Here is a 24,736-nt window from a genome sequence, read left to right on the forward strand (position 1 = left end):
TTACATAGATATTACTACTCAAACTGAAGCATATCAAAGTCACACTTTGACGTCTTGCACAGAAAAGCCATGTCCTTGTCAACTAGGGCCAGATGATACCAGTATTGCGATACTTGTTAATATTGTGGCAAGGAAACAAAACATGAAGCACACTTAACTTCTTTATGAAAACAGCCCTAATGGTGAAAACAAACATCAATCATTATGTTGTCATCCAAAGTCACATTTATGTATTTTCCCAGATCTAGCACGCAATATTACATACAGCAGGTCTGCTTCATGTTTTCATTTTTGCCAAGGAAAAAACGCGATAGAAGAATTGGCAGGAGTGAGCATACATACAAGCTTTTCCTTGAATGCAAACACGGCTGTGTGCATCTAATCTTCCCCACCCTGTTGAGACTCAATGAGGCACCCTGCCACCCTGCCTGCCACCCTGCCTGCCACCCAGCCTTCCACCCTGCCTGCCACCCAGCCTGCCACCCTGCCTGCCACCCTGCCTGCCACCCTGCCTGCCACCCTGCCTGCCACCCTGCCTTCCACCCTGCCTGCCACCCTGCCTGCCACCCTGCCTGTTTGACGCTGCATTTGAGCTTTGTTTGGATAAGTGCTCAGTGGCATTATGCCTCAAACCTACTATGACATCCTTGGAGAGAGTTTACAATATCATTGTTATTCTAATGTCTTTTGTTCCCCCACCCACTGCACCACCTCCTCAAAACACACACACACAATACAAACAGACACTCTCCCCTCAATGACACAACCAACAACCCCCTTGTACCAGTCATTTTCATTTGGAGCATCAATAGCGAGATGGGATTTCCTCAGACTGACAGACATATCACTGGTGTCTTCTAATCAGAGCTGTCTGTAAGCCTCTCTCAGGCGCTGAGCAGGTTTCTATTAGCTAGGCTGATTTCCATAAATCTGAATTGTAAAGAGAAGAGGAGATGTAGAAAAAGGAGGAGAGGAGGAGGAAGGGAGAGGAGAATGAGGAGGAGGGGACAAGAGAGGAGGAATCCTCAACAGAAGAGGAAAACCAACAGGCTGCGTGTCACCGGGGGCAACTGGATCAGATAGAGCTCCTCAACTGGGGAGATAGAGCTCCTCAACTGGATCAGATAGAGCTCCTCAACTGGGGAGATAGGAATTACATAAAGCTGTTTGACTGAGAGCATACAATTTATCTCAACGGGAAACTCTTAACCATTCCTGCAGCATGTCTCCTATGCTGGATAATCCCTGTGCTTTGAAAATCAGGTCTAATGAAAGCAAGGGGAAAGATGACGTAGTATCAGCAGTATGAAAGGTAAAATGTTTGGCGGGGATATGTTATTCTATGTGTTTCAACTTACTGGATATCATTAAAGGTAGTGTATGTGTCACGCCCTGGTCAAAATGTACTATGTTTATCTTCATTTATTGGGTCAGGCCAGGGTGTGACATGGGTTTATTGTGGTGTGTTTCGTCTTGGGGTTTTGTGGGGTGTATAGCATAGTCTATGGCTGGCGAGAGCTGAGAGGCTTTGGTATGAGGAGAAGCAACAGCAGCAGCAGGAGCAACAATATCGGGACTACACTACTTGGGAGGAAATAGACAGGTGGGCGGTCGACCCAGGGAGAGTGCCGGAGCCCGCCTGGGATTCACTGGAGCAGTGCGAAGAAGGGTATAGGAGAATGGAGATGGCGAAGCAAGCACGGCGGCGCGGAAGGAAACCCGAGAGTCAGCCCCAAAAATTTCTTGGGGGGGCTCACAGGGAGTATGGCTACGCCAGGTAGGAGACCTGCGCAAACTTCCTGTGCTTACCGGGGGGCTAAAGAGACCGAGCAGGCACCGTGTTATGCTGTGGAGCGCACGGTGTCTCCAGTGCGGGTGCATAGCACGGTGCGGTATATACCAGCTCCTCGTATTGGCCGGGCTAGAGTGGGCATCGAGACAGGTAAAGTTGGGCAGGCTCGGTGCTCAAGAGCTCCAGTGCGCCTGCACAGTCCGGTCTATCCTGTGCCACCTCCACACACCAGCCCTCCGGTGGCAGCTGCCCGCACCAGGCTTCCTGTGCGTGTCCTCGGCCCAGTACCACCAGTGCCAGCACCACGCATCAGACCTACTGTGCGCCTCGCCTGTTCAGCGCAGCCAGAGCCTTCCTCCTCTCCTGCGCCTGTTCAGCGCTATCGGAGCCTTTCTCCTCTCCAGCGCTGACGGAGACTCCCGCCTGTTTAGCGCAGCCAGAGCCTTCCTCCTCTCCTGCGCTGTCGGAGCCTCCCGCCTGTTCAGCGCTATCGGAGCCTTTCTCCTCTCCAGCGCTGAGCGGAGTCTCCCCTGCCTGTTTAGCGCAGCCAGAGCCTTCCTCCTCTCCTGTGCTGTCGGCCTTCCTCCTCTCCTGCCTCCCGCCTGTTCAGCGCTGTCGGAGCCTTTCTCCTATCCTGCGCTGCTGGAGTTTCCCGCCTGTTTAGCGCAGCCAGAGCCTTCCTCCTCTCCTGCGCTGCTGGAGTCTCCCGCCTGTTTAGCGCAGCCAGAGCCTTCCTCCTCTACAGCGCTGCTGGAGTCTCCCGCCTGTTTAGCGCAGCCCGAGCTGTCAGTCTGCATGGAGCAGCCAGAGTTGTCAGTCTGCATGGAGCAGCCAGAGCTGTCAGTCTGCATGGAGAAGCCAGAGCTGTCAGTCTACATGGAGCAGCCAGAGCTGTCAGTCTTCATGGAACAGCCGGAGCTGCCAGTCTGCATGGAACTGTCAGTCTGCATGGAGCTGTCAGTCTGCAAGGAGCTGCCAGTCTGCAAGGAGCTGCCAGTCTGCAACGAGCTGTCAGTCTGCAAGGAGCTGTCAGTCTGCAAGGAGCTGTCAGTCTGCAAGGAGCTATCAGTCTGCATGGAGCTGCCAGTCTGCATGGAGCAGTCCATGGAGCTGCCAGTCTGCATGGAGCAGCCAGAGCTGTCAGTCTACATGGAGCAGCCAGAGCCGCCAGTCAGCATGGAGCAGCCAGATCCGTCAGTCAGCCAGACTCTTCCAGATCCGCCAGTCAGCCAGACTCTTCCAGATCTGCCAATCAGCCAGACTCTTCCAGATCTGCCAGTCAGCCAGACTCTTCCAGATCTGCCAGTCAGCCAGACTCTTCCAGATCTGCCAATCAACCAGATTCTTCCAGATCTGCCAGTCAACCAGACCCTTCCAGATCTGCCAGTCAGCCAGGATCTGCTAGAACTGTCAACCAGCCAGGATCTGCCGGAACTGTCAACCAGTCAGGTTCTGCCGGATCCAAATACCTGGCTGAGCTTCCTCTCAGTGCTGGGCTTCCTCTCAGTGCTGGGCTTCCTCTCAGTGCTGAGCTGTCGGGCTTCCTCTGTCCCGAGTGCCCCTGTCCCGAGCTGTCCCTCTGTCCCGAGCTGCCCCTCTGTCCCGAGCTGTCCCTCTGTCCCGAGCTGCCCCTCTGTCCCGAGCTGCCCCTCTGTCCCGAGCTGCCCCTCTGTCCCGAGCTGTCCCTCAGTCCCGAGCTGCCCCTCAGTCCCGAGCTGCCCCTCAGTCCCGAGCTGCCCCTCAGTCCCGAGCTGCCCCTCAGTTCCGAGCTGCCCCTCAGTCCAGTGGGATTCTGGGTGAGGACTACTAGGCCATGGTCGGCGGTGAAGGTGGACTATCCTAGGACGCGAGGAGGTGGGACAAAGACATTTATAGAGTGGGTTCCACATCCCGCGCCGGGCCGGAGCCGCCACCATGGACAGACGCCCACCCGGACCCTCCCTATTGTTTTGATGTGCGTCCGGGAGTCCGCACCTTAGGGGGGGGTTCTGTCACGCCCTGGTCGAAATATATTATGTTTATTCTTCATTTATTCGGTCAGGCCAGGGTGTGACATGGGTTATTGTGGTGTGTTTTTGTCTTGGGGTTTTGTGGGATGTCTAGCGTTAGTCTATGGCTGCCTGAGGCGGTTCATTTTGGTCCGACTCTCCTTCGCCTACAGAAAACCGTTACACATCCTTCATAATTCATAAAGGTCATTTCAACTGACGGATATTATCTCACAGAACAAAACGTTTAAGATCTCCTAAGCCTGTGTTAACATCAGACCTTATTTTCAACGTTTAACCCCAAAACCCCTTCATTTCCCCCATAGGAATGAATGGCTGAACGAAGCAGAGGAAACTCAATCTGGCCAACTCTATTGGATGAAGTAGTACATGGAATTCAACACGGTCCATGATGACATATTATACATATTTGATGGTATATCTTCCATTTCTCTTCCTCTGTAGTTTAGAAAACCAGGTTAATTACAATTTAAATTATGAAAGTACTGTTTAAAACCAGGTTAATTACAATATAAATCATGAAAGTACTGTTTAAAACCAGGTTAATAACAATATAAATCATGAAAGTACTGTTTAAAACAAGGTTAATTACAATATAAATCATGAAAGTACTGTTTAAAACCAGGTTAATAACAATATAAATCATGAAAGTACTGTTTAAAACAAGGTTAATTACAATATAAATCATGAAAGTACTGTTTAAAACTAGGTTAATTACAATCAAATTCATGAAAGTACTGTTAAAAACAGGTTAATTACAATATAAATCATGAAAGTACTGTTTAAAGCCAGGTTAATTCCATACAAATCATGAAAGTACTGTTTAAAGTTAGGTTAATTACAATATAAATCATGAAGGTACTGTTTAAAGCCAGTTTAATTACAATATAAATCATGAAGGTACTGTTTAAAGCCAGTTTAATTACAATATAAATCATGAAGGTACTGTTTAAAGCCAGGTTAATTACAATATAAATCATGAAGGTACTGTTTAAAGCCAGGTTAATTACAATATAAATCATGAAGGTACTGTTTAAAGTCAGGTTAATTACAATATAAGTCATGAAAGTACTGTTTAAAGTTAGGTTAATTACAATATAAATCGTGAAGGTACTGTTTAAAGCCAGGTTAATTACAATATAAATCATGAAGGTACTGTTTAAAGCAAGGTTAATTACACAATATAAATCATGAAAGTACTGTTTAAAGTCAGGTTAATTACAATATAAATCATGAAGGTACTGTTTAAAGTCAGGTTAATTACAATATAAATCATGAAAGTACTGTTTAAAGTGTTAAATACACTATTGATTTTGATCTGTAAATATAAATTATGTATTCGAAGCAATTTAATTGCAGAACTGATTTTTAATTGGACACCTGAGCAACGGCGTTATAATTCAAAGATTACACATGTGTAGTTGCGTGTAATAAATTACTTCCTGAAAAACTGTCATCAAATCAGTTTTTTTTATTGCTGCAGGAAATCCAATTAAATGAAATGGAGGATCTAACACATAAGTTTGTACTAAATAACTTGGTCCATGTGAGACATGCTGGACTAGATCCCTAAAGGAACGTGGTGTGTACTTCAGCAGAAGACAACAGGTGCCAGGGGCAGGCAGAGGGGCACTGACTTGACTTGGCTTAGCAATGCACTGTGTCTCCTGCCTGTCCTGTGTGGACTAGACTGGACATATCGGCTCAGTGGATTGGGTCTAGCTAACATCAAATAAATACTAACCAAGTTGAGTGGTGAGTTACACCTGAGAAAAGCAGCTATAGATGAGCTTTTCCAAAATAGAAGGGAGAGCACATCAGTGTTTTCCACTAAATCAGACACAGGTCAGTGAAAATACTAAGACCAGGGGTTCCAGTGGAGAGTCTGTGTAAGACCAGGGCGTGACAGTGTGTGTGTTTTCCACTAAATACTAAGACCAGGTGTGACAGTGTGTGTGTTTTCCACTAAATACTAAGACCAGTGTGTGTGAAAGTGTGTGTGTGTTCCACTGTGTGTGTGTGTGTGTGTTACGGTTTTCTTCCAGGTGAAGGAGAGTGTGGACCAAAATGCAAGACGTGGTGAATTTTGATACATGTTTAATAAATAATAAACCACGTGAACAGTACAAAACAAGAAAGGGCGTGACAGTGTGCAGTGTTTTCCAAAACCAAGACAGGAACAATCACGTTTTCCACTAAACACTAAAAGAATATGTGCTGCCACTAAATATGGTTCCCACAGTAGAGACAACGTTTTCCACTAAACACCTAAGCCACTGATTGAGAACCACTAAATACTAAGACCAGGCAACCATAGACTTTTTCTAGAAAACCCCACTATACCACAATCCCAATACCTACAAAAAAAAGACAAGACTAAAAACATCACATAATAAACCCATGTCACACCCTGGCCTGACCAAAATAATAAAGAAAACACAAAATACTAAGACCAGGGCGTAACAGTGTGCAGTGTTTTCCACTAAATACTAAGACCAGGGCGTGACAGTGTGCAGTGTTTTCCACTAAATACTAAGACCAGGGCGTGACAGTGTGCAGTGTTTTCCACTAAATACTAAGACCAGGGCGTGACAGTGTGCAGTGTTTTCCACTAAATACTAAGACCAGGGCGTGACAGTGTGCTGTGTTTTCCACTAAATACTAAGACCAGGGCGTAACAGTGTGCAGTGTTTTCCACTAAATACTAAGACCAGGGCGTAACAGTGTGCAGTGTTTTCCACTAAATACTAAGACCAGGGCGTGACAGTGTGCTGTGTTTTCCACTAAATACTAAGACCAGGGCGTGACAGTGTGCAGTGTTTTCCACTAAATACTAAGACCAGGGCGTGACAGTGTGCAGTGTTTTCCACTAAATACTAAGACCAGGGCGTGACAGTGTGCAGTGTTTTCCACTAAATACTAAGACCAGGGCGTGACAGTGTGCAGTGTTTTCCACTAAATACTAAGACCAGGGCGTGACAGTGTGCAGTGTTTTCCACTAAATACTAAGACCAGGGCGTGACAGTGTGCAGTGTTTTCCACTAAATACTAAGACCAGGGCGTGACAGTGTGCAGTGTTTTCCACTAAATACTAAGACCAGGGCGTGACAGTGTGCAGTGTTTTCCACTAAATACTAAGACCAGGGCGTGACAGTGTGCAGTGTTTTCCACTAAATACTAAGACCAGGGCGTGACAGTGTGCAGTGTTTTCCACTAAATACTAAGACCAGGGCGTGACAGTGTGCAGTGTATTCCACTAAATACTAAGACCAGGGCGTGACAGTGTGCAGTGTTTTCCACTAAATACTAAGACCAGGGTGTGACAGTGTGCAGTGTTTTCCACTAAATACTAAGACCAGGGTGTGACAGTGTGCAGTGTTTTCCACTAACACTTTCAGCTATACAGTCAATTAGACACATTTTCAATTTAAATTAACTATTTACTTTTCAATTCGCTAGTCAGAAGACAGTCTACCAAGCCCCTTCCCGCTAGAATGAACGATATACAGTACATCTTGTAGCGATCTATTGATAGGATGACAGGCATCTCACAAAGTGAGTGATGATGGGAAAACATTGCTGGTTTGAAGGTCTGCTGTCAGTCCCGCCTCTCGGTACCTGGGTGTGTGTGTGTCATGTGCGCTGTGGCTGCAGTCCCATTTCTTTACACGGAGGGAAAGAGCATGAATTTGCACATCCCATATAATGTGGCAACGAGTCAAAATCCACTTAAGAGTATTGTTTTCTTTCCTGTGCAGGGTCCGACATTAGAAACAAGTGTCGGCCAGTGGATCTCTTCTGTTTCATCTGCCCATCCCACGCCCTCTACTTCTCATCCTATGTCTCCATAACCTGCCGCCACTCCCCCAGTGCTCTCTCCATGTGGGTGTATCTGATTGTGTGAGTGGAGACAGGTGTGCTGGAGTCAGAGCAGATCCCCCACCAGCTGCAACCTGTTCCATAATTGAGACCTCTACAAATACTCAGCTCTGCCACTTCCACGCTGCCAGATCATAGCCTCTGTTCAGTCAGTCTGCATTTCAAGCTGTTTGTTCCGGCATAGATCTTATTATCCTGTGGTGATGGTTTTCCCTAGCCTGACGCTGCTTTTCTCTCCGCTACAGTTCCGCCCGCTCTGACTCTGGTCCCTCTCTCCAGTCCCTTGTCTCGTCAGTCCTGCTTCCCTGCCCTGGACCCCCGCTCTACTGCTTCCTTGGATTCCGCTCCGGACCTGCTTACCCTGCCTCTTATCTCCTTGCCACAGCCTCAGTGGGTTCACGTGCTCCACCCCGTGTAACACTCGTCAGTCACTGTCCCGATAGGGCCACTAACTTTTCAGCACATTTTTGTACTCCAGTTCAACATTCACCAGCTCTGTTGCAGTCTACCATTGAAAACCATTTGAAGAGTACACGTATAAATGTCATGCTACTTGTATTTGAACAATATGATTGGCTGTTCATTCAATCTCCCGCCAGTCACAACTTTGACATTTTAGTCATTTAGCAGACGCTCTTATCCAGAACGACTTACAGGAGCAATTAGGGTTAAGTGACTACCTTCTGTGCATGAGTTGATTCCTTCACACGGCACATGGATTAAGTGCCCATCAATCTACTCGCTGAGCTTGTTTATTTTCAGGAATTGGATTAACAAAAGTAAACATTCAATAGTGAACATATTAGCAATATGCTAGCAACTGGTGATAGTCTGCTAAAAGGAAGCTACTGTACAAAAAGCCTAGCCTACTGTAGCCGATATCACATTTGAAGTTTGTCTTAAAGGGACAGCGTCCTATTTTCAAACGTCAAAATTACATATTTTAGGAAATTTATGCCATTAATACTGCAATTCTAAAGAATAGATTACTGACTTGCATTGATAAATGATATTACACAGATGTTTAATACATATAATAGAATGTAGCCTATCAATAGCTGAATTATAGAGGGAAAGCAAAACCCTAAGAAATACACCTTGTCCGGGCCAGTAGAAATTGTGTTTGGACCAGTTGACTTCATATGCAGCCACGAGTTGTGACGCATAGACTGTTCACTGTGCTTTGATTGAAGAATAATCTTGACTGGTTTATAAAAGGTGTCGAACTGACTGAATAAAGTCGATACAGTACCAGTTAAAGGTTTGGACACTGACTCATTCAAGGGTTTTTCTTTTTACTATTTTCTACATTGTCGAATAATAGTGAAGACATCAACATTTATGAAACAACACATATGGATGTAGTAACCCCAAAAAAGTGTTGAACAAATCAAAATACATTTTATTAGATTCTTTAAAGTAGCCACCCTTTGCCTTGATGACAGTTTTGCACACTCTTGGCATTAATCTCAAGCAGATTCATGAGGAATTATTTTCCAACCGTCTTAAAAGGAGTTCCCACATATGCTTAGTAATTGTTGGCTGCTTTTCTTTCACTCTTCGGTCCAACTCATCCCAAACCATTTCATTTGGGTTGAGGTCGGGTGATTGTGGAGGCCAGGTCATCTGATGCAGCACAATCACTTTCTTTCTTGGTCAAATAGCCTTTATACAGCCTGGAGGTGTGTTATTGGTCATTGTCCTGTTGAAAAGCAAATGATAGTCCTACTCAGTGCAAACCAGATGGTATGTCATATCGCTGCAGAATGCTGGTTAAGTGTGCCTTGAATTCTAAATAAAGCACTGACAATGTCACCAGCAGAGCACCCCCACACCATCACACCACCTCCTCCATGCTTCACGGTGGGAACCACACATGCGGAGATCATCCGGTCATCTACTCTGCGTCTCACAAAGACACGGCGGTTGGAACCAAAAATCTCAGATTTGGAATCATACCAATTAACAGATTTCCACTGGTCTAATGTCCATTGCTCGTGTTTCTTGGCACAAGCAAGTTTCCTCTTATTGATGTCCTTAAGTAGTGGTTTCTTTTCCGCAATTTGACCATGAAGGCCTGATTCACACATTCTCCTCTGAACAGTTGATATTGAGATGTGCCTATTACTTGAACTCTGTGAAGAATTTATTTGGGCTACAATTTCTGCGGTGTAATTGACTCTAACATATCCTCTGCAGAAGAGGTAACTCTGGGTCTTCCTTTCCTGTGGTCCTCATGAGAACCAATTTCATCATACAGGTTGATGGTTTTTGCGACTGCATTTGAAGAAACTTTCAAAGTTCTTGACATTTTCCAGACTGACTGAGCTTCATGTCTTAAAGTAATGATGGGCTGTCATTTACCTTTGCTTATTTAAGCTGTTCTTGCCATAATATCTTCTGTATACCACCCCTACCTTGTCACAAAACAGCTGATTGGCTCAAACGCTTTAACCACTAGGCTACCTGCCGCCCCATTTGTAGCGTCATACCAAAGAAGACTCAAGGCTGTAATCGCTGCCAAAGGTGCTTCAAAAAAGTTACGTAAAAGTTGTTTTAATTTTTTATAAATGAGCAAAAATGATGGTGAATCCTCCTCACTGCAGGAACAATAGGTAGGTTAGTGCAGAGAAAGTCTCAGTCTGTTCCAATCATGAATTGCAGATAGCTGAGAAAAGTACTCTTAAAAGGAAGCTTGAAGCCTGTGGAAGTCAACATGCTCTTACAGGCCAGCCCAGTGCAGTCCAAATGTAAATGTTCAGTGTTTGATCAGTGTTCTTTCCTGATAGTTGCTGGTTAAAAATACAATCTAGCATTTCAAAGGCCACAAAAATAGAGCTTGTTTGTCCAAAAAGGCTTAACCCCAGCCTGGGGGAGACTGGCTGGCTACTTTTCTATTTGGCTGGCTACTCCATATGCTTGTGCAAAACACTGTGTGTGTGTGTGTGTGTGTGTGTGTGTGTGTGTGTGTCAACAAACTTTCCCAGCAGGCCAAGGGGTCAGGGTCATCTGAGTGCATCTCTAGAGCACACAGACTCTGACACCTCTCTCTACTCTCAGCTCCGCTCTACTCAGCAGCTGGCAATCACACTGCAGCATGCTCAACCCAACATTCTGTCAAATAATCACGCCCAAATCCCGGTTAAAAACGACCACATCGAGCTGCTTCTGGGCTGAGATGACTGATTACTGCCTCATTCCAGCAGACGGCAGCCTGGCCAGCAGCAGAGGCTGCATCCTGAATGGCACTCTCTTCCTTATATAGTGCACCACCATAGAAACCCAATTTAAAACACAGCGAACTCAATTCTTTTTTTCCTGGATGGTTTGTCCTCAAGATTTCACCTGACAAATAAGTTCTGTTATACTCACAGACATTATTTTAACAGTTTTAGAAACTAGAGTGTTTTCTATCCAAATCTACCAATTATATGCATATCCTAGGTTCTGGGCCTGAGTAGCAGGCAGTTTACTTTGGGCACGCTTTTCATCCGGACGTGACAATACTGACCCCTAGCCCAAAGAGGGTTTACTCAACATCCACATCTTCGGTGCCCGGGGAACAGTGAGGTTAACTGCCTTGCTCAGGGAAAGAACAACATACTTTTATCTTGTCAGCTTGGGGATTCGATCCAACATCCTTCCGGCTACTGACCCAATGCTCTAACCACTAGGTTACCTGTCGCCCCAGAGGGGGTATAAGGAGAGAGGGGGAGACAGAGGGGAGAGGGACAGACAGAAGGGAGAGAAAGTATAAGGGGAGAGAGGGAGACAGAGGGGAGAGGGGAGAGAGGGATACAGAGGGGAGAGGGGCAGACAGAGGGGAGAGGGGCAGACAGAGGGGAGAGGGGCAGACAGAGGGGGGAGAGGGGCAGACAGAGGGGAGAGGGGCAGACAGAAGGGTAGAGGGGCAGACAGAGGGGAGAGGGGCAGACAGAAGGGAGAGGGGCAGGCAGAGGGGCAGACAGAAGGGAGAGGGGCAGACAGAGGGGAGAGGGGCAGACAGAAGGGAGAGGGGCAGACAGAGGGGAGAGGGGAAGACAGAAGGGAGAGGGGCAGACAGAGGGAAGAGGGGCAGACAGAGGGGAGAGGGGCAGACAGAAGGGAGAGGGGCAGGCGGAGGGGCAGACAGAAGGGAGAGGAAGTATAAAGGTAGAGAGGGAGACAGAGGGGAGAGGGGAGAGAGGGAGACAGAGGGGAGAGAGGGAGACAGAGGGGAGAGGGGCAGACAGAGGGGAGAGGGGCAGACAGAGGGGAGAGGGGCAGGCAGAGGGGCAGACAGAGGGGAGAGTGGCAGACAGAGGGGAGAGAAAGTATGGGGAGAGAGGGAGACAGAGGGGAGAGGGGAGAGGGCAGACAGAGGGGAGAGGGGCAGACAGAGGGGAGAGGGCAGACAGAGGGGAGAGGGGCAGACAGAGGGGAGAGGGGCAGACAGAGAGAGGGGGGGGTAAGAGGAAGAGGGGTACATTTAGAGGAGAGTGTGTGAGGGAGAGAGAGGTAGAGAGGGAAAGAAAGAGAGAGGGAAGATAGAGGAACAGAAAGGAAGGTCATTGACAGAGAGCGAAAGAGGGAGGGATCCACACCACTCATTGGTCCAGCTGGGCAACAAGAAGCTGGCACCAGCACATAGAACATAATCTGGAGCAGCTTTACACAGGCTGCTAACCACAAGGGATGGGAGCGGGGAGAGAGGGAAAACAGGAAGAGAAAGAGAGAAAATAGAAACAGTGAGTTGGTAGCTAGTGCATCTATCATTTTGTCTAAATACATACACTCACATTCCATTCATTACACAGTGAAACCAACAGCCAGCCCTGAGTGCTATCCCAGTCAGCCGGCGCTGAACCCAACACGCTCACTAAAATCCAATACGCTTACATAAGAGTGTGAGAGAGCCAGTCAAAGTAATCCCTTCCATTCTTACTGCTACTGTTTCAAATATGAGCAATGTGATAGTAGGTCTAACTCTGTAATCACACTGGTTCTGAGCATAGGGATACACTCAGCACTAAGACCCAGCCACTGGAATCACACACAGCAGGATGCCTATCCTCTGCCCAGACTCCCTACTAAACACACTCATCCTTGTCTTACGGACGTCACGTTGCTTGCCTAGCGAATACCACTTCCCCCTGATTCGGCTCATGCAGGCACAACTCAGGACCTCTGATTTGCTAACTGACGTGCCCTCCTTGACAACATTTCGACGGTTTGAGCCACCCAAAAAAAGGTACCAAGTGATGGCTCCATGAGTGACATTGAAAGCTCGCTGTGGAGTCAGCTTTAGGTACATGCTGAACTCTGTTACACTTGCAGTACAGAGAAGCAACACATACAATACTTCACCATGCTCTGCCTGTCCTCCCTAAGGAAACAACCTAGGAGTCCAGTGTTTCCTGTTGTACCCACACACAAGCTGAGCTCTCTCCCTGCTCTGTTTGGAGAAGCAGCCATGGGCAGCGTGGTCTACTCACACGCCCCTCCCCAACCTGCCATGCCCGCTGGGCCATCCACCGCTCTCCCCTCTATCTCCCTCCATCTCCCCAGTCTACTAATCAATTAGCTGAAAATCCAATTAACATTGGAGTGAGACTGGCTGATAGTGATCACTGCTGCCTCCGCCTGCCTGGGCTGCCATAGCTGGCCTGGTAGACACAGCCGGCAGGACTGTTGCCAGATCAGCCAGGCTATCGCCATCACAGTAAAGATACACACTGTGGGAGACGATGGGACAGCAATGTGGTGATATGGTGTCTGTCTCTAACTTGTCATTCATGTGAACTCTATAGGATGATTATTTTGCAGGACAAATACACAGGTGTTAATTACAGCTGTCATGACAATGTCTTCCTTTGTCGTAGTTCTTCTGAGTGTCATACAGTCATGGCCTGGATAGAATAGCTGACACAGCCCAGCAGCACTACAATAACATGTGTTCTCTGTGAGAGCCTACCTCCCAGTAAGGTTAATGGTGTGTTTACAGTGAGCCAAGGTCCTCTATAGACATATAGGATATTCTACAGCAATACGGCATGTTGATCCCTCTCTACCTTGTCCAGTAGTGTCAGGCAAGTGTTTTCAGCAACAAACAGAGCAGCTGGGGCCTTGGGATGTAGACAGGAGGTTACTGCATTGAAACTGAGACTGGGGCTGTAGACAGGAGATCACTGAAACTGAGACTGGGGCTGTAGACAGGAGATCACTGAAACTGAGACTGGGGCTGTAGACAGGAGATCACTGAGACAGGGACTGGGGCTGTAGACAGGAGATCACTGAGACAGGGACTGGGGCTGTAGACAGGAGATCACTGAAACTGAGACTGGGGCTGTAGACAGGAGATCACTGAGACTGGGACTGGGGCTGTAGACAGGAGATCACTGAGACTGGGACTGGGGCTGTAGACAGGAGATCACTGAGACAGGGACTGGGGCTGTAGACAGGAGATCACTGAGACAGGGACTGGGGCTGTAGACAGGAGATCACTGAGACAGGGACTGGGGCTGTAGACAGGAGATCACTGAGACTGGGACTGGGGCTGTAGACAGGAGATCACTGAGACTGGGACTGTAGACAGGAGGTTACTGCACTGAAACTGAGACTGGGACTGTAGACAGGAGGTTACTGCATTGAAACTGAGACTGGGGATGTAGACAGGAGATCACTGAGACTGGGACTGGGGCTGTAGACAGGAGATCACTGAGACTGGGACTGGGGCTGTAGACAGGAGATCACTGAGACTGGGGATGTAGACAGGAGATGACTGAGACTGGGACTGAGACTGGGGCTGTAGACAGGAGATCACTGAGACTGGGACTGGGGCTGTAGACAGGAGATCACTGAGACTGGGACTGGGGCTGTAGACAGGAGATCACTGAGACTGGGACTGGGGCTGTAGACAGGAGATGACTGAGACTGGGACTGGGGCTGTAGACAGGAGATCACTGAGACTGGGGATGTAGACAGGAGATGACTGAGACTGGGACTGGGGCTGTAGACAGGAGATGACTGAGACTGGGACTGGGGCTGTAGACAGGAGATCACTGAGACTGGGACTGGGGCTGTAGACAGGAGATCACTGAGACTGGGACTGGGGCTGTAGACAGGAGATGACTGAGACTGGGACTGGGGCTGTAGACAGGAGATCACTGAGACTGGGACTGGGGCTGTAGACAGGAGATGACTGAGACTGGGACTGGGGCTGTAGACAGGAGATCACTGAGACTGGGACTGGGGCTGTAGACAGGAGATGACTGAAACTGGGACTGGGGCTGTAGACAGGAGATGACTGAGACTGGGACTGGGGCTGTAGACAGGAGATCACTGAGACTGGGACTGGGGCTGTAGACAGGAGATCACTGAGACTGGGACTGGGGCTGTAGACAGGAGATCACTGAGACTGGGACTGGGGCTGTAGACAGGAGATGACTGAGACTGGGACTGGGGCTGTAGACAGGAGATCACTGAGACTGGGACTGGGGCTGTAGACAGGAGATTACTGCACTGAAACTGAGACTGGGGCTGTAGACAGGAGATTACTGCACTGAAACTGAGACTGGGGCTGTAGACAGGAGATCACTGAGACTGGGACTGGGGCTGTAGACAGGAGATCACTGAGACTGGGACTGGGGCTGTAGACAGGAGATCACTGAGACTGGGACTGGGGCTGTAGACAGGAGATCACTGAGACAGGGACTGGGGCTGTAGACAGGAGATCACTGAGACTGGAACTGGGGCTGTAGACAGGAGATCACTGAGACTGGGACTGGGGCTGTAGACAGGAGATCACTGAGACTGGGGCTGTAGACAGGAGATCACTGAGACTGAGACTGGGGCTGTAGACAGGAGGTTACTGCATTGAAACTGAGACTGGGGATGTAGACAGGAGATCACTGAGACTGGGACTGTAGACAGGAGATCACTGAAACTGGGACTGTAGACAGGAGGTTACTGCACTGAAACTGAGACTGGGGATGTAGACAGGAGATCACTGAGACTGGGACTGGGGCTGTAGACAGGAGATCACTGAGACTGGGGATGTAGACAGGAGATGACTGAGACTGGGACTGGGGCTGTAGACAGGAGATCACTGAGACTGGGACTGGGGCTGTAGACAGGAGATCACTGAGACTGGGACTGGGGCTGGAGACAGGAGATCACTGAGACTGGGACTGTAGACAGGAGGTTACTGCATTGAAACTGAGACTGGGGATGTAGACAGGAGATCACTGAGACTGGGACTGGGGCTGTAGACAGGAGATCACTGAGACTGGGACTGGGGCTGTAGACAGGAGATCACTGAGACTGGGGATGTAGACAGGAGATGACTGAGACTGGGACTGGGGCTGTAGACAGGAGATCACTGAGACTGGGACTGGGGCTGTAGACAGGAGATCACTGAGACTGGGACTGGGGCTGTAGACAGGAGATCACTGAGACTGGGACTGGGGCTGTAGACAGGAGATCACTGAGACTGGGACTGGGGCTGTAGACAGGAGATGACTAAGACTGGGACTGGGGCTGTAGACAGGAGGTTACTGCACTGAAACTGAGACTGGGGCTGTAGACAGGAGATCACTGAAACTGGGACTGGGGCTGTAGACAGGAGATCAATGAGACAGGGACTGGGGCTGTAGACAGGAGATCACTGAGACAGGGACTGGGGCTGTAGACAGGAGATCACTGAGACTGGGACTGGGGCTGTAGACAGGAGATCACTGAGACTGGGACTGGGGCTGTAGACAGGAGATCACTGAGACTGGGACTGGGGCTGTAGACAGGAGATCACTGAGACAGGGACTGGGGCTGTAGACAGGAGATCACTGAGACTGGGACTGGGGCTGTAGACAGGAGATCACTGAGACTGGGGCTGTAGACAGGAGATCACTGAGACTGAGACGGGGGCTGTAGACAGGAGGTTACTGCACTGAAACTGAGACGGGGGCTGTAGACAGGAGGTTACTGCACTGAAACTGAGACGGGGGCTGTAGACAGGAGGTTACTGCACTGAAACTGAGACGGGGGCTGTAGACAGGAGGTTACTGCACTGAAACTGAGACGGGGGGACTGTAGACAGGAGGTTACTGCACTGAAACTGAGACGGGGGCTGTAGACAGGAGGTTACTGCACTGAGACTGAGACGGGGGCTGTAGACAGGAGGTTACTGCACTGAAACTGAGACTGGGGCTGTAGACAGGAGGTTACTGCACTGAAACTGAGACGGGGGCTGTAGACAGGAGGTTACTGCACTGAAACTGAGACTGGGGCTGTAGACAGGAGATGACTGAGACTGGGACTGGGGCTGTAGACAGGAGATCACTGAGACTGGGACTGGGGCTGTAGACAGGAGATCACTGAGACTGGGACTGGGGCTGTAGACAGGAGATCACTGAGACTGGGACTGGGGCTGTAGACAGGAGATCACTGAGACTGGGACTGGGGCTGTAGACAGGAGATTACTGAGACTGGGACTGGGGCTGTAGACAGGAGATCACTGAGACTGGGACTGGGGCTGTAGACAGGAGATTACTGCACTGAAACTGAGACTGGGGCTGTAGACAGGAGATGACTGAGACTGGGACTGGGGCTGTAGACAGGAGATCACTGAAACTGGGACTGGGGCTGTAGACAGGAGATCACTGAGACTGGGACTGGGGCTGTAGACAGGAGATCACTGAGACTGGGACTGGGGCTGTAGACAGGAGATCACTGAGACTGGGACTGGGGCTGTGGAGACAGGAGATCACTGAGACTGGGACTGGGGCTGGAGACAGGAGATCACTGAGACTGGGACTGGGGCTGGAGACAGGAGATCACTGAGACTGGGACTGGGGCTGTAGACAGGAGATCACTGAGACTGGGACTGGGGCTGTAGACAGGAGATCACTGAGACTGGGACTGGGGCTGGAGACAGGAGATCACTGAGACTGGGACTGGGGCTGGAGACAGGAGATCACTGAGACTGGGACTGGGGCTGTAGACAGGAGATCACTGAGACTGGGACTGGGGGACTGTAGACAGGAGATCACTGAGACTGGGACTGGGGCTGTAGACAGGAGATCACTGAGACAGGGACTGGGGCTGTAGACAGGAGATCACTGAGACTGGGACTGGGGCTGTAGACAGGAGATCACTGAGACTGGGACTGGGGCTGTAGACAGGAGATCACTGAGACTGGGACTGGGGCTGGAGACAGGAGATCACTGAGACTGGGACTGGGGCTGTAGACAGGAGATCACTGAGACTGGGACTGGGGCTGTAGACAGGAGATAACTGAGACTGGGACTGGGGCTGTAGACAGGAGATCACTGAGACTGGGACTGGGGCTGTAGACAGGAGATCACTGAGACTGGGACTTGGGCTGTAGACAGGAGATCACTGAGACAGGGACTGGGGCTGTAGACAGGAGATCACTGAGACTGGGACTGAGGCTGTAGACAGGAGATCTCTGAGACTGGGACTGGGACTGTAGACAGGAGATCACTGAGACTGGGACTGGGGCTGTAGACAGGAGATCACTGAGACTGGGGCTGTAGACAGGAGATCACTGAGACTGGGACTGGGGTTGTAGACAGGAGATCACTGAGACTGGGACTGAGGCTGGAGACAGGAGATCAATGAGACTGGGACTGGAGCTGTAGACAGGAGATCACTGAGACTGGGACTGGGGCTGTAGACAGGAGATCACTGAGACTGAGGCTGTAGACAGGAGATCACTGAGACTGGGACTTGGGCTGTAGACAGGAGATCACTGAGACTGAGGCTGTAGACAGGAGATCACTGAGACTGGGACTGGGGCTATAGAAAGGAGATCACTGAGACTGGAACTGAGGCTGTAGAGAGGAGATCACTGAGACTGGAACTGAGGCTGTAGAGAGGAGATCACTGAGACTGGGACTGAGGCTGTAGACAGGAGATCACTGAGACTGGGACTGGAAACAGGAGGTTACTGGGACTGGAGACAGGATGTTACTGAGACTTGGACTGGAAACAGGAGGTTACTGGGACTGCAGACAGGAGGTTACTGGGACTGGGACTTGAGACAGGAGGTTACTGGGACTGGGACTGCAGACAGGAGGTTACTGGGACTGGGACTGTAGACAGGAGGTTACTGGGAATGGGACTGGAGGTTACTGAGACTGGGACTGCAGACAGGAGGTTACTGGGACTGGAGACAGGAGGTTACTGGGACTGGAGACAGGATGTTACTGAGACTGGGACTGGAGACAGGAGGTTACTGAGACTGGGACTGGAGACAGGAGGTTACTGGGACTGGGACTGGAGACAGGAGGTTACTGGGACTGGGACTGCAGACAGGAGGTTACTGGGACTGGGACTGGAGACAGGAGGTTACTGGGACTGGGACTGCAGACAGGAGGTTACTGGGACTGGGACTGTAGACAGGAGGTTACTGGGAATGGGACTGGAGGTTACTGAGACTGGGACTGCAGACAGGAGGTTACTGGGACTGGGACTGGAGACAGGAGGTTACTGGGACTGGAGACAGGATGTTACTGAGACTGGGACTGGAGACAGGAGGTTACTGAGACTGGGACTGCAGACAGGAGGTTACTGAGACTGGGACTGGAGACAGGAGGTTACTGAGACTGGGACTGGAGACAGGAGGTTACTGAGACTGGGACTGCAGACAGGATGTTACTGGGACTGGGACTGGAGACAGGAGGTTACTGGGACTGGAGACAGGAGGTTACTGGGACTGGGACTGCAGACAGGAGGTTACTGGGACATGACTGGAGACAGGAGGTTACTGGGAATGGGACTGGAGGTTACTGAGACTGGGACTGCAGACAGGAGGTTACTGGGACTGGGACTGGAGACAGGAGGTTACTGGGACTGGAGACAGGATGTTACTGAGACTGGGACAGGAGACAGGAGGTTACTGAGACTGGGACTGGAGACAGGAGGTTACTGGGACTGGGACTGCAGACAGGATGTTACTGGGACTGGGACTGCAGACAGAATGTTACTGTGACTGGGACTGGGACTGCAGACAGGAGGTTACTGGGACTGGGACTGGAGACAGGAGGTTACTGGGACTGGGACTGGAGACAGGAGGTTACTGGGACTGGAGACAGGAGGTTACTGGGACTGGGACTGCAGACAGGAGGTTACTGGGACTGGGACTGGAGACAGGAGGTTACGGGGACTGGAGACAGGACGTTACTGGGACTGGGACTGCAGACAGGAGGATACTGGGACTGGGACTGCAGACAGGAGGTTACTGGGACTGGAGACAGGATGTTTCTGAGACTGGGACTGGAGACAGGAGGTTACTGAGACTGGGACTGGAGACAGGAGGTTACTGGGACTGGGACTGGAGACAGGAGGTTACTGGGACTGGGACTGCAGACAGGAGGTTACTGGGACTGGGACTGGAGACAGGAGGTTACTGGGACTGGGACTGCAGACAGGAGGTTACTGGGACTGGGACTGGAGACAGGAGGTTACTGGGACTGGAGACAGGAGGTTACTTGGACTGGAGACAGGATGTTACTGAGACTGGGACTGGAGACAGGAGGTTACTTGGACTGGGACTGCAGACAGGAGGTTACTGAGACTGGGACTGGAGACAGGAGATCACTGAGACTGGGACTGGAAACAGGAGGTTACTGGGACTGGAGACAGGAGGTTACTGGGACTGGAGACAGGATGTTACTGAGACTTGGACTGGAAACAGGAGGTTACTGGGACTGCAGACAGGAGGTTACTGGGACTGGGACTGGAGACAGGAGGTTACTGGGACTGGGACTGCAGACAGGAGGTTACTGGGACTGGGACTGTAGACAGGAGGTTACTGGGAATGGGACTGGAGGTTACTGAGACTGGGACTGCAGACAGGAGGTTACTGGGACTGGAGACAGGAGGTTACTGGGACTGGAGACAGGATGTTACTGAGACTGGGACTGGAGACAGGAGGTTACTGAGACTGGGACTGGAGACAGGAGGTTACTGGGACTGGAGACTGGAGACTGGGACTGGGACTGGGACTGCAGACAGGAGGTTACTGGGACTGGGACTGGAGACAGGAGGTTACTGGGACTGGGACTGCAGACAGGAGGTTACTGGGACTGGGACTGGAGACAGGAGGTTACTGGGAATGGGACTGGAGGTTACTGAGACTGGGACTGCAGACAGGAGGTTACTGGGACTGGGACTGGAGACAGGAGGTTACTGGGACTGGAGACAGGATGTTACTGAGACTGGGACTGGAGACAGGAGGTTACTGAGACTGGGACTGCAGACAGGAGGTTACTGAGACTGGGACTGGAGACAGGAGGTTACTGAGACTGGGACTGGAGACAGGAGGTTACTGAGACTGGGACTGCAGACAGGATGTTACTGGGACTGGGACTGGAGACAGGAGGTTACTGGGACTGGAGACAGGTTACTGGGACTGGAACTGCAGACAGGAGGTTACTGGGACATGACTGGAGACAGGAGGTTACTGGAAATGGGACTGGAGGTTACTGAGACTGGGACTGCAGACAGGAGGTTACTGGGACTGGGACTGGAGACAGGAGGTTAGTGGGACTGGAGACAGGATGTTACTGAGACTGGGACAGGAGACAGGAGGTTACTGAGACTGGGACTGGAGACAGGAGGTTACTGGGACTGGGACTGCAGACAGGATGTTACTGGGACTGGGACTGCAGACAGGATGTTACTGAGACTGGGACTGGGACTGCAGACAGGAGGTTACTGGGACTGGGACTGGAGACAGGAGGTTACTGGGACTGGGACTGGAGACAGGAGGTTACTGGGACTGGAGACAGGAGGTTACTGGGACTGGGACTGCAGACAGGAGGTTACTGGGACTGGGACTGGAGACAGGAGGTTACTGGAGACAGGACGTTACTGGGACTGGGACTGGAGACAGGAGGTTACTGGGACTGGGACTGCAGACAGGAGGTTACTGGGACTGGAGACAGGATGTTTCTGAGACTGGGACTGGAGACAGGAGGTTACTGAGACTGGGACTGGAGACAGGAGGTTACTGGGACTGGGACTGGAGACAGGAGGTTACTGGGACTGGGACTGCAGACAGGAGGTTACTGGGACTGGGACTGGAGACAGGAGGTTACTGGGACTGGGACTGCAGACAGGAGGTTACTGGGACTGGGACTGGAGACAGGAGGTTACTGGGACTGGAGACAGGAGGTTACTTGGACTGGAGACAGGATGTTACTGAGACTGGGACTGGAGACAGGAGGTTACTTGGACTGGAGACAGGAGGTTACTGAGACTGGGACTGGAGACAGGAGGTTACTTGGACTGGGACTGCAGACAGGAGGTTACTGGAACTGGGACTGCAGACAGGAGGTTACTGAGACTGGGACTGGAGACTGGAGGTTACTGAGCCTGGGACTGCAGACAGGAGGTTACTGAGACTGGGACTGGAGACAGGAGGTTACTGGGACTGGAGACAGGAGGTTACTGAGACTGGGACTGCAGACAGGAGGTTACTGAGACTGGGACTGGAGACAGGAGGTTACTGAGACTGGGACTGGAGACAGGAGGTTAATGAGACTGGGACTGGGACTGGAGACAGGAGGTTACTGGGACTGGAGACAGGAGGTTACTGAGACTGGGACTGGAGACAGGAGGTTACTGAGACTGGGACTGCAGACAGGAGGTTACTGAGACTGGGACTGGAGACAGGAGGTTACTGAGACTGGGACTGGAGACAGGAGGTTACTGAGACTGGGACTGCAGACAGGAGGTTACTGGGACTGGAGACAGGAGGTTACTGGAACTGGGACTGCAGACAGGAGTGTTACTGAGACTGGGACTGCAGACAGGAGGTTACTGGGACTGGAGACAGGAGGTTACTGGAACTGGGACTGCAGACAGGAGGTTACTGGGACTGGAGACAGGAGGTTACTGGAACTGGGACTGCAGACAGGAGGTTACTGAGACTGGGACTGCAGACAGGAGGTTACTGGGACTGGAGACAGGAGGTTACTGAGACTGGGACTGCAGACAGGGTGTTACTGAGACTGGGACTGCAGACAGGAGGTTACTGAGCCTGGGACTGGAGACAGGAGGTTACTGAGACTGGGACTGGAGACAGGAGGTTACTGAGACTAGGACTGCAGACAGGGGGTTACTGGGACTGGGACTGGAGACAGGAGGTTACTGAGACTGGGACTGGAGACAGGAGGTTACTGAGACTGGGACTGGAGACAGGAGGTTACTGAGACTGGAGACAGGAGGTTACTGAGACTGGAGACAGGAGGTTACTGAGACTGGGACTGGAGACAGGAGGTAACTGGGACTGGAGACAAGAGGTTACTGAGACTGGAGACAGGAGGTTACTGAGACTGGAGACAGGAGGTTACTGAGACTGGGACTGGAGACAGGAGGTTACTGAGACTGGGACTGCAGACAGGGGGTTACTGGGACTGGGACTGGAGACAGGAGGTTACTGGAACTGGGACTGCAGACAGGAGGTTAATGAGACTGGGACTGGAGACAGGAGGTTACTGAGACTGGGACTGGAGACAGGAGGTTACTGAGACTGGGACTGGAGACAGGAGGTTACTGAGACTGGAGACAGGAGGTTACTGAGACTGGAGACAGGAGGTTACTGAGACTGGGACTGGAGACAGGAGGTTACTGGGACTGGAGACAAGAGGTTACTGAGACTGGAGACAGGAGGTTACTGAGACTGGAGACAGGAGGTTACTGAGACTGGGACTGGAGACAGGAGGTTACTGGGACTGGAGACAAGAGGTTACTGGGACTAGAGACAGGAGGCTACTGAGACTGGAGACAGGAGGTTACTGGGACTGGAGACAGAAGGTTACTGGGACTGGAGACAAGAGGTTACTGGGACTGGAGACAGGAGGTTACTGAGACTGGGACTGGGACTGGAGACAGGATGTTACTGAGACTGGGACTGGAGACAGGAGGTTACTGAGACTGGGACTGGAGACAGGATGTTACTGGGACTGGAGACAGGAGGTTACTGGGACATGACTGGAGACAGGAGATTATTGAGACTGGGACTGGAGACAGGAGGTTCCTGGGACTGGAACTGGGACTGGAGACAGGAGGTTACTGAGACTGGGACTGGGACTGCAGACAGGAGGTTACTGAGACTGGGACTGCAGACAGGGGGTTACTGGGACTGGGACTGGGACTGGGACTGCAGACAGTAGGTTACTGAGACTGGGACTGGAGACAGGACGTTACTGAGACTGGGACTGGGACTGGAGACAGGAGGTTACTGGAGGTTACTGGACTGGAGACAGGATGTTACTGAGACTGGGACTGGAGACAGGACGTTACTGAGACTGGGACTGGGACTGGAGACAGGAGGTTACTGAGACTGGGACTGGAGACAGGAGGTTCCTGGGACTGGAACTGGGACTGGAGACAGGAGGTTACTGGGACTGGGACTGCAGACAGGAGGTTACTGAGACTGGGACTGCAGACAGGGGGTTACTGAGACTGGGACTGGGACTGCAGACAGTAGGTTACTGAGACTGGGACTGGAGACAGGACGTTACTGAGACTGGGACTGGGACTGGAGACAGGAGTTTACTGAGACTGGGAGTGGAGACAGGAGGTTACTGGGACATGACTGGAGACAGGAGGTTCCTGAGACTGGGACTGGGACTGCAGACAGGAGGTTACTGAGACTGGGACTGGAGACAGGAGGTTACTGAGACTGGGACTGCAGACAGGAGGTTACTGAGACTGGGACTGCAGACAGGGGGTTACTGAGACTGGGACTGGGACTGCAGACAGTAGGTTACTGAGACTGGGACTGGAGACAGGACGTTACTGAGACTGGGACTGGGACTGGAGACAGGAGTTTACTGAGACTGGGAGTGGAGACAGGAGGTTACTGGGACATGACTGGAGACAGGAGGTTCCTGGGACTGGGGCTGAAAACAGGGGGTTACCGGGACTGGGACTGGAGACAGGAGGTTAATGAGACTGGGACTGGGACTGGGACTGGGACTGGGACTGGAGACAGGAGGTTACTGGGACTGCAGACAGGGGGTTACCGGGACTGGGAATGGGACTGGAG

At 50.9% G+C, this 24,736-nt stretch overlaps 1 protein-coding gene across 3 annotated transcripts in view; it reads right to left on the reverse strand.

The window, feature by feature from the left end:
- Positions 1-24,736, reverse strand: part of LOC135504148 (plexin-A2-like) — a 467,742-nt gene that overhangs the window by 411,197 nt on the left and 31,809 nt on the right. The window lies entirely within an intron of this gene.

Source organism: Oncorhynchus masou, chromosome 18, assembly GCF_036934945.1.
Source record: "Oncorhynchus masou masou isolate Uvic2021 chromosome 18, UVic_Omas_1.1, whole genome shotgun sequence".
In the NCBI taxonomy this organism is placed as follows: Eukaryota; Metazoa; Chordata; class Actinopteri; order Salmoniformes; family Salmonidae; genus Oncorhynchus; species Oncorhynchus masou.